Here is a 10,261-nt window from a genome sequence, read left to right on the forward strand (position 1 = left end):
AAGGAAACTTATACAGAAAATAAGAAGTGTTGCTTACACTTATTCACATAGAACAAATTCTCATTAATATTCTTATTAAGTGTAATACTTTATTGTAAACTCGTGTATCTACTTATCTGAAGCATCTTGTAAACACAAAACTAGTTATTACAACTTTGATTGTAATCCTCAAGAGAACTGGTTAGGTCAGGCTCTTGAGAAGTCAATAACATGTTGTTATTGAGGTTGAAATCTTCTTAAGCGACCAGGTAGGTCAGGATCTTAAGGAGTCAGTGACTGTCCATTTTCTTAGGAGACTAGTTGGGTCAGAATCCTTAAGAAGTTCGTGACACGTTGTCATTGCATTTGTAATTAGTGTTGATTATTGGATCAAGTCTTTGGCTAAGGAAAATCACTCAGGTGGGTGGACTGGAGGTAACCTTGTTGAAGGTGAACCATGATAAAAATCCTTGCGTACTTTATTATTGCCTTTATTGATTTAAGCTTTTGTTTTGGGTTGCGAAAAATTATCATTCTTAAAACCCAATTCAAACCCCCTTACTTGTGTTTCTTGAACCTTCAATTGGCATCAAAGCTTTGGTTCTGGTATTGACAACTTTTGTCAAAACACTTAACCGTGTCAGATAAAGATCCAACTTTTTATTGAAACACACAATGACATCTACCAGTGGTAAGAAGTCATATACAAACAACAATTATCACTAATCTGACAGAGAAAAGTTTGATTACTGAAAGATAGAATTGAAAGTTTCTTCCTTGGGTATGATGCAAATTTATGGGATATGGTAGTAAATGGCTACGCACATCCTGTAAATTCAAATGGTGCTAAGCTTGATAGAAGCAAAATGAATGAGCATCAAAAGAGAGATAACAAAAATCACTATAGATCAAGAACAATATTGTTAAATGCTATTTCCTACACTGAGTATGAAAAAATTATAAATAGAGACTCTACAAAGTCTATATTTGATTCTTTAAGAATGACTCATGAAACAAATGAGCATGTGAAAGAATCCAAGAACCTGACCTTGATTCAAAAATACGAGGCTTTCAAAATGGAAGAAAAGGAAATTGTTGAGAGTATGTTCTCAAGGTTTCAAACTCTTGTTACTGGTTTGGAAGTCTTAGACAAAGGCTATACTACTATAGATAATGTAAAGAAAATCATCAGAAGTCTGCTAAAGAAATGAAGGCCAATGGTGACAACGCTAAAGGTGTCAAACAATTTGAACAATATAACTCTGGAAGAGCTAGTGAGTTCTCTGTGATGTCATGAGATCGAGCTAGAAGAGGATAAGCCTTAAAGGCAGAAGAAGTATGTGGCTCTGATTTCAAAACCCAAAGCTTTTCAAGTGAAAGCTGAAGAATATGAAGAAGATTATGATGATAAGGAGGAGTTGTTTCTTTTGTCTAGAAGAGTAAACTGTCTCTAGAAGAAAAGATAGAACAACTTTAGAGGCTATAGAAAAGTAGAACATTCTGAGTCAAACTCTAGATAAGATAAGCCTGGAATAAACACAGAAGGTACCTGCTTTGAGTGTGGAAAGCCAGATCACTATAGGAATGAGTGTCCCAAACTCATGAAGGAAAATCCTAAAAAAAGATTCTCCAAATAGAAGAAGAAAAGTCTAATTGCAACATGGGACGACTCAGACTCCTCAGAAGATGACTCTGAAAAAGAACAAGCCAACGTAGAATTCATGGCTGGAACTGAAGTTTCAGAACCAGAATCATACTCAGAGTCAAAATCAAAAGAGGTATTTTCTCAATTAGCTCGTACTGAACTTGAAATAGCCTTAGTAGAAATGTTTGAAAAGAGGCAGGAATTCCAAGAAATACACATAAACCTAAAAATGATTCGTGGTGCTGATTTTGGAGCACGTGATGAGCTCATAAAAGAAAAAAAATAAAAGAAAAAATTAATGTTGTAGGAAAAGAATATATTTTTCTCAGAAGTAAAAACGAAAAACTTGAAAAAAAAAACTCTTTTAGTAGCTCCTATGAACTCTGAATGCATGTCTAATAAATATGATATAACTTTTCAAAAATTTCCAGCTAAGAATATAGGTAGAAGCAATATGGCTTCTATGATCTACGGTGTTAGTAGAAATGGAAAAAGAGGTATTGGTTATAACCTGCAAGACCCCAATTTTGATCCTAAGATCCCTCGTGTTATCTCATCATTTGCAATGGATTTGGGATCACACCTTGGCATCCTCCTAACTCCTCATTCATTGGTTTTGCATTGGGAGAGATCACCAAGCACATTCGATTATATAATAATTCATTTTATTTTGTTTACTAATTAAAACACCAAAAATATGTCTATGTATAACTTTGTTTCTTTTGTTGGTAGTGTGGGTGCATCCACCTATGCCCTATCAAGCTCACAACTAGGGTTTGAGATCCTCATAGCAAGAGATCAATCAGGGAATGCTTCACCATTGGTTCTAAACATCATATATGTATCCCCATGTTCTTCATTTATCATTTTGATCAAGAATTCATCAAGAGTTTGAAGCTTGTTTGCCTTGGAAGCCCTAATTCATATGGGTATCTTATGTGACTTCCTCAGCAAGTTTCTTCATCAATTGGTCAAATATATCAAGGTATACTTAATTATACATCATATTATGAATATATGATCTTCCATGAGCTCTAATGATCAAGATAACTTCAAGATTGCAAGTTGGTTCAAAGAGGTTGACTAGAGAAAGTCAACTGGTCAAAACTGGGGTTCCCTAGATCCTATCTCCCACAATTTTTGTTATATGAAAATTATTCCAAGAGAAATGTTACTCTTTGTGACATTCCAAACAACTTTCATGTTTGCATCAAGAGCTAGTTTTGCTTGGAAAATCATTTTTTTATGGTGAAACGTTATAGGTCATTTTGTCCGTGCCTTAGTTAGGAGGTCAACTTCCAAGGACCATAACTTGCTCAATTTTTATGATATGAAGGTCATCTAAGTTTCATTATCCATTTAAAGATTTCTTATCAAACTTTTATTCTTTGATAAATATCAAATTCAATTTGAAAGGGCATGTTCCAAGAGGAAACATTATAGGTCATTTTGGGCCATCACCATTGAATAAGCAGTTTTCCTCAACTTCTAAAATGCATAACTCCCTCATGCCAAATCGAAATGATATAAAATTTCTGACAAAATTGAAGAGGAATGAAATAGATACACTTTGATTTATAATCCATTTCCATTTGAAGCTCATAGCAAAAGTTATTCAAGATGGAATAAGTGGTCATTTGACTATGTACTTAGAAAATTTTCAACTATGTTTGATTTCTCCCACTTACACCTCAAAATTCATCATGATCCAAGCTGCAAATAAAAAAATGTTCAACATAAAAGTTGTCCCCCTTGATGGAAACTTTCCAAAAAGTCCAAGATCACTTCATTTGGACAAGAATTGAGGGACTTGCGCATGGTTCCTTTGGTGGGCTTGTTTTGGCAACATTTGAACTCAAATGATTATTTCCTTTTGCATGCTTCCATGTGGTGAATTCAGTATCCATTATGCATAAATTGGAGTTGGATTACATCATGATTTGGGCATAATTCAATACCCATGCACCCATGCTCCAATGTTTCTATTTTTGACCAAAATTGGAAAGGTGCAAAACTGAATTCCATAGTCTATAAATACAACTGCATTGCATCAAGATCAACACACACACCCATCCCAAGCCTTGCCAAGTTATCTCAGAACCCCACTCCATAGAATTCCTTGAAGGTTACTTTGAAATCGATTTTGAATTTCACCTTCTGTTATGAGATTCAAACTCCAAGGATTCAGTGTCATTTTTATCTCAATTGGTCACTGCAACCAAGAGGAGGAAGGACCAAGTGAATTTAGATCAAGATCAAGTCAAATCACTGCTTTCCGAAGGTGAATTTTCTCAAACTTCTCTTCTTCGATTCTCCCCCATTTCTCAAATATTTTGATTGATTATTGGTTGTATGAAGACCTACCAATGTAGGCAACAAGATTGAGTTGCTTTGAGGCCAAATTGAAACAACTCAGATCGTGAACCTCAAAATTCAATTCCTCATATCTCTCAATATATTTGGAATTGGACAAAATTGAGGCCAGATTCGAGCTCCTAAACATTTTTCCTTTGAATTAGTGTACTCCCTTTTTATTTTAGTGATGGTTGGTGGTGGACCAGTCCAATGAGGTCCACCGAAGAAGGAGACCGGAGCTAGGGCTCTGGTGGTGCGTTGGCGCCTTCCCAACCTTCTGATCTAATTCAAATGGTCATGAGTTTTAATTACCACGCGTGTGTCACCTTGACTTGGTTCTAACATGTTCCCTATGCGTGTGGCCATCTTATCCGCCACCTCAATTAATGAGGGAGATATGATGGCCCTTGTTCTTTTCAATTTCTTTTTTATTTCTGATTTTTCATTTAATCCCTTTATTTTGTTTAATTCATATTAATTTCTTTTTTAATCCAAAAAATATGGGACTTTCACCAAAAATCTTTAAATATTTTTTTTTTCATATTTTAATTAAACTTATTTTTTGGATTAATTTTGATATTTTTCATGAATTAAATGTTTTTTTTTACATATTTTTAATTATTTTAAAATACTTCTGACTTTCCAAAAATATTGAATTTTTTTGTCTAAGGTCCTTTGACCTTGTTTGACCTAGGATAAATCCCTTGTCCATTTATTTGGTGTTTTGAAGGGATTTGAGGTTTTGTCCTTTTTAAAATGCATTTTAATTCACTTTTAATTTGATTTTTAATTGATTAAATGTTTAAAAATTATGTTAAGCCATTTTTATGGTCTTGTGATGTTTTCCTTTCTGTTTGGGCCTTGGTCATGGTTGATTTGACTTTTGTTTGATCAATACCATTGGATTTAGGGGATTGATAAATGTAGATTTCATCTCCCAAAATGAATGGATGGTTTTGATTTGATGAAATTCCTCCCTTGGTCAATTTGTGTTTCTATCTCCCACCTCTTCATCTTCATACCTATTCTTTCCAAATCCCTCATTGACCAATGAAATTTCTTTATGTTTAATGCTAGTTGATTTATCAATGACCTTGTGTCAGATGAATCAACATTAGCCAGACTGAGATAGATCCTCCCCCCATTTGTTTTAAGTGTGTGGTATGTTTTAGGAGTCTAGTTCCTTATACCAAATCTCTAACATACATTAACACCTATATTTTTATTGTTCGGCCTCAGATAGTTGTGACTTCTACATAAGTTCAATTACGATTGCTTAACATAGAGCTAAATTTGTCCCTCAAGGAATAACATTCTAGTAAGTGAGATTGTAAGTCTCCCATTCTTCATGGCATTGTGTGGAAACTTGACCTTTTTTCCTTTCATGAGAGTTAGTGGCATACTTGTTAATTTAGCCAAGTTGGAGCCCTTCTCATGAATGATGTCTTGGTTCAAGGATTCATACTTGTGAATGAAGAATGGTTGAGTGTTCTCCAAAGAATGACTTAATCAATTAAAACTCATCACTAACCATTGACTAATTTTTTGTTAATGTTGTTTTATTTTTCAAGTCATTTACTTTATGCAATTTAAATTTCAGTACTTTTATCATTCATTTCCATTTATATTTCATGCAGCTTGTTTATGTTTCAAGTCTTTTCACTTTGCTCATTTGAGCCATATCTTGTGATTGTATATATTTGTTTGTTTGTCTTTGTTTTGTTTGTGGTCTTAGGACCTTAAAACACCTAATAACAACAAAAAACCCCAAAAAGCATCTTGGCGGACTGTTGGATTTGATCTGAACTTCTGAACTTAGAATTAGGAAACATTCCATGTGCTGAAGGACTTGGCCAATGCCAACATGTGAGACTGAGCTATCTTTGACTATACCTTCATCTGATGCAAGATCTTGGATCCCTTTGATTCATCTGCTACTCTGTCTCTGTGCTTAATTGTCATGCTATTATTATTGCCTATGTCTGATGATTGTTCTGAGTTGATCAAGGAGTATTTCATCTGATACATTGGAAGACATTGAAGATTGCTAGCTATTGGAATGCTTGCTTGAATATTATGGTTATCTTTATTTGATGCCTTGTTCTTCATTTGTTTTGCTTGGATGTTGCTTATGCTTGTTGCTTGCTAAAGTTCAAAGGAAAATGGGTTTCTACATGACGTTCTTATCTGTTGGATTGCATCCTATTGGTCAGATCTTTTCAACTCTTACCTCTTAATTTTTGTCTAGGGTAGTCTCTTCATCTCCTCTCACTTCTTAAATTTCAAAATTTCCCCCCCTTTTTCAAAAAAATTCTTTGCTTGTGATTTCAAACTTAGACATGTTTTAATGATTAGAAACTTTGGCCTTGTGTCATCGAATTTTCAAACTTTTTCTTAAATCAAACTTGTAAATAAACTTAACCATATTGACTTAAATTTCAAAAAGACAAAAAGAACTAACAACCCCATTCAAATATTTGGCCTTTTGTGCCTTTCTTGTTAGACGTTTGTTAAAGTCAATTCACTAACTTCTTTGAAATTTTTACCACAAACTACGGGGTTTTGTTCCCTCATTTTTATGTTGGTATGTAGGCATAAGATCGAAGGTATTGTCAAACCCAAAAATATAATTAATAAATTCTTTTCTCATCCCCCCACTCTATATTTTATCAAATATCATTTATACCAAAGACATATGCACACAAAAAAGGGGTCCCTAGGAGTACCTAGGAAACTTTGGGTGTTAACACCTTCCCTCTGTGTAACCAACCCCATTACCTGTAATCTTTGACATTTTATTAGTTTTGATTTGAAAACTTCTTATCTTTGGGTTTTGTTCGCACTTTTCTCTTTTCCTTTGGAAACAATAAAAGTGCGATGGAAACTCTAGTTTTACTGACGTCAAGTTTATCCATAGCTTGATGGTCACGAATTTACCGCTACGGAAATTTAGTGGCGACTCTGCTGGGGAGTAATCCTCGTTGGGTTTAGCCTACTTTTTTATGTGTATATATATATTTGTATATTTGATGTTTGTTTGTATATATTGTTGTGTGATATATTATGTCTATTGTGTTTGGTGATCTCTGTGCGGTGAGATAAGTTCTAACCTGAACTTGAGTGCAATCTAAGATAGGAGGATGGTATAGTCATGTTGACTTTGAAGAAGTAGTCTCGAAAGAGTTGACATGAGATCCCCTATTCAGTGGAGACCTCTTTAGAGTTACTGATGTCACACAAGTAATTTGTGGATAAGTATTACTTTCTCTAATTTTGGGGTCCGAGATGCTAAGGACCATAGAATATTTAATCCAACTTGTCCTATTTAGGACGTAGTGCGGAGACTGTTCAAGTGTAGACTTGATAACAGTTGTTACACGATACTACACTCAGACGAGTTTCTCTTGAGAATATTATGGGTTGATGAGTCATTCATCCTAACCTATAATATCCGATAGATGAAATCAAGACTCTGGGAACTTTTTAGAACATGACCTACAAGTTTTTATCCTTAGTACACTCCTTTGGGATGGTTCTTAACCCGACTTCATGTCGTGACTCGCAACAAACCCTTTGATTCTTGGTTGATCCGCTCAAGTGTTGTCAATATCAATGGAACTTGGGTGTTGATAAGTGTAGCACCTCAAATTTGCACCTATCATTATGCATACATTTTCATATTAGGTCATAGCATATCATGATCCATTGCATAGCATTTGCATTGTCCCTCAGTTGCCTCAAGAGCAAGCGATCAAGAATTAGGTCAAACTAATCTCCTGATCAGTCAACCAAGCAAGCAAAGGAATTTCTCATTGAATCAAGGCCTTGGGGATTGTCCAACAAGTTCACATGGCTTGGAGGTCTATTTGAAGTATTTTGGTCAAGGGTTGAGGACTTGGAGATCATCAGAAGATACACAGACAGTCAAAAGTCAAAGAAAGTCAACTGTCAGTCAAAGCAGTGGATGGTGGTCATTCTTGTGGAATTTGGGCACCATGATCAATAATCAAGAGTTCATATAACTTGGGACATCATTTGAAGTCAAGCTCTCAAGGAATTAGGGTTTGGAATTCATCAGAAGAGGTTCAGTCAGTCAGAAACCCTAAAAGTCAACTGTTGGTCAAATGTCCATTTAATCAGTGGTTGGATGATTGGAATTGGTTTGTGAGAGTTCATTCATGTCCAAATAGTCATCATACATCATGCCAAACACCATCATGGAAGAATTTGAAGCCAGATCAGAAATTTCCCAAAATGGAAACTGGGCCTGTAACTGAAACCTGCCATAAATGGAAAGTCTTGATCCTCAAACTTACATTTTGATACAAGCCTCAAATGAATTTTTGCCCAACATGAAAGTTGAAGATCTTGTTCTCCCATTTCCAAAAAGTCCTAGAACTCTCAATTCCCATGTGTGGTTGGCAAGTTATGATCGAATCGGTTTCAGAAAATCTTGAACTTCAAAGGGCCATATCTCTCAAACCGTTTGGCCAATTTTGGTGGGGTTTTTTCCTACAAGTCACATTTGATCCCCTCTTTCCAAAAATATAAATTTCATGAGCCAAAACTTCACCAATCAAAATGGCATATTTTGACCTTTTTCATTTAAATGCAAGTTTGACCAAGAGTTGACTTTTTGATATAAACATTTTTTCAACATTTGGCCAATTGGGAAAGCTCAGAAATGTCATTTAGAATGTGTTTGCAAAGTCAAAATATGCAGTACATGAGGCCATGGCTTGGTTGCTTGAATTGTAAGAAAAGTACAAGTTTCACTATACCACTCCATGCTTGCATTTGAACCATGCCTTGGTACTTTCAAACAGAACTTTTAGAGGCCATTCTCTGTCAATTGAACACATCTTAGCAGCCTAAAACCTCAGAAAAAAGGGCCATGCTTGCTTACTTGAATTTTGGGACAAAAGGACAAAACCAACCATACCTCCATGCCTTAATTTGTACTGTCCAATAGCAGTTTGGACAGCACTACTTTTCTGTCAAGAGAAAGGGCATGGCAGCCACAAAAAAGAGGGGGTAATGCAGCAGAAATTCATGAATGAACTTGGCCCACACTTTGCTTGGTACTAGAACAGCAATTATGCAGCATTCTGCTACCAGCTTGAAATGAAGTTGAAGCCATAACACAAAAACAGACCAAACACTCTTCATTCATTCTCAAACCTCACCCTTGCTATGCACTTCATTTTGCTGTCAAAAACAACCCTGTCATGAAAAACCAGTAACACCCTCCTAATTCACACCTTGATATTTGGCCTTTGTTTTGGTCTGTCCAAAAGACAATGACATAACTTAACCAACAAGCATCACAAGACCATTTTGGCCAAGGCAAATGGATAGGGAAAAGCTCATTCACAAAAACTCACTGACTTTGGCATGTTAAAATGGATTCTGCTCAGATCCAAGAAAAAGGGAACCCTACCATTTTGCATTTTCAAAACCTCTAGTCCAAAACAAAAGCCAACCCAACCTTGCCTTGCCTTGCTTGGTAACAGGACTGCTTCACTATTTGCTGTCAAGAAGAGTTTCTAACCACATTCCACAACCACATAACAACATTCATTGAGAGGGACTGATTTTGGCATGTTGCAATCTCTGTCAAAAAAAGAATACCAAATAACCAAAACTCTGCTTGGCCAACCAACAGTAACCTTGTTCACCAATTGTTCATCATGGAGTAGCTAGCCAACAAACCAACATTTCCTGCTACAGCAGACACACAAACCAACAAACCACAAATCATTGAACCTCATCCATTCACCAAAAAAAAAAAAAAACCTGCTGACTGCCCTTGCCTTTGCCATTTGCATTTTTCTGTCCAAGACACAATAGCACCAAAACCTGGCATAAACCAAACCTGAAGCTTTGCACCCTGCTAACCAACAAAACATGACCAACATCATACACTCTCTAAAACCATTTTGCTGCTTTTGGCTATTCCTCCCATCTGTCTAAGCTTCCAACCAAAACTGAGCCCTGCATTATTTCTCAAAAAAACCTGCCACAAGCAGCATACCACAAGGACCTTCACTCATTTTTCAACCTTTGCCTTGCTAACATGGCATGCAATCTGCCATAGACCAACCTAACAAAAAGACATAACCAACCAGTAACACCCTCCCAAATCACACCTTACTATTTGATTCCCCATTTTTCTGTCCAAACATAACAAACCAATCTTGCCTTGCCAACCATAGCATTTTGTTCATCCCAATTTCTCATCATTGCCAAACAGCAGCCAAAGGCCATTGGTCACACCCTCTA

The sequence above is a fragment of the Lathyrus oleraceus genome, chromosome 3 (assembly GCF_024323335.1).
Source record: "Lathyrus oleraceus cultivar Zhongwan6 chromosome 3, CAAS_Psat_ZW6_1.0, whole genome shotgun sequence".
NCBI classification, from domain to species: Eukaryota; Viridiplantae; Streptophyta; class Magnoliopsida; order Fabales; family Fabaceae; genus Lathyrus; species Lathyrus oleraceus.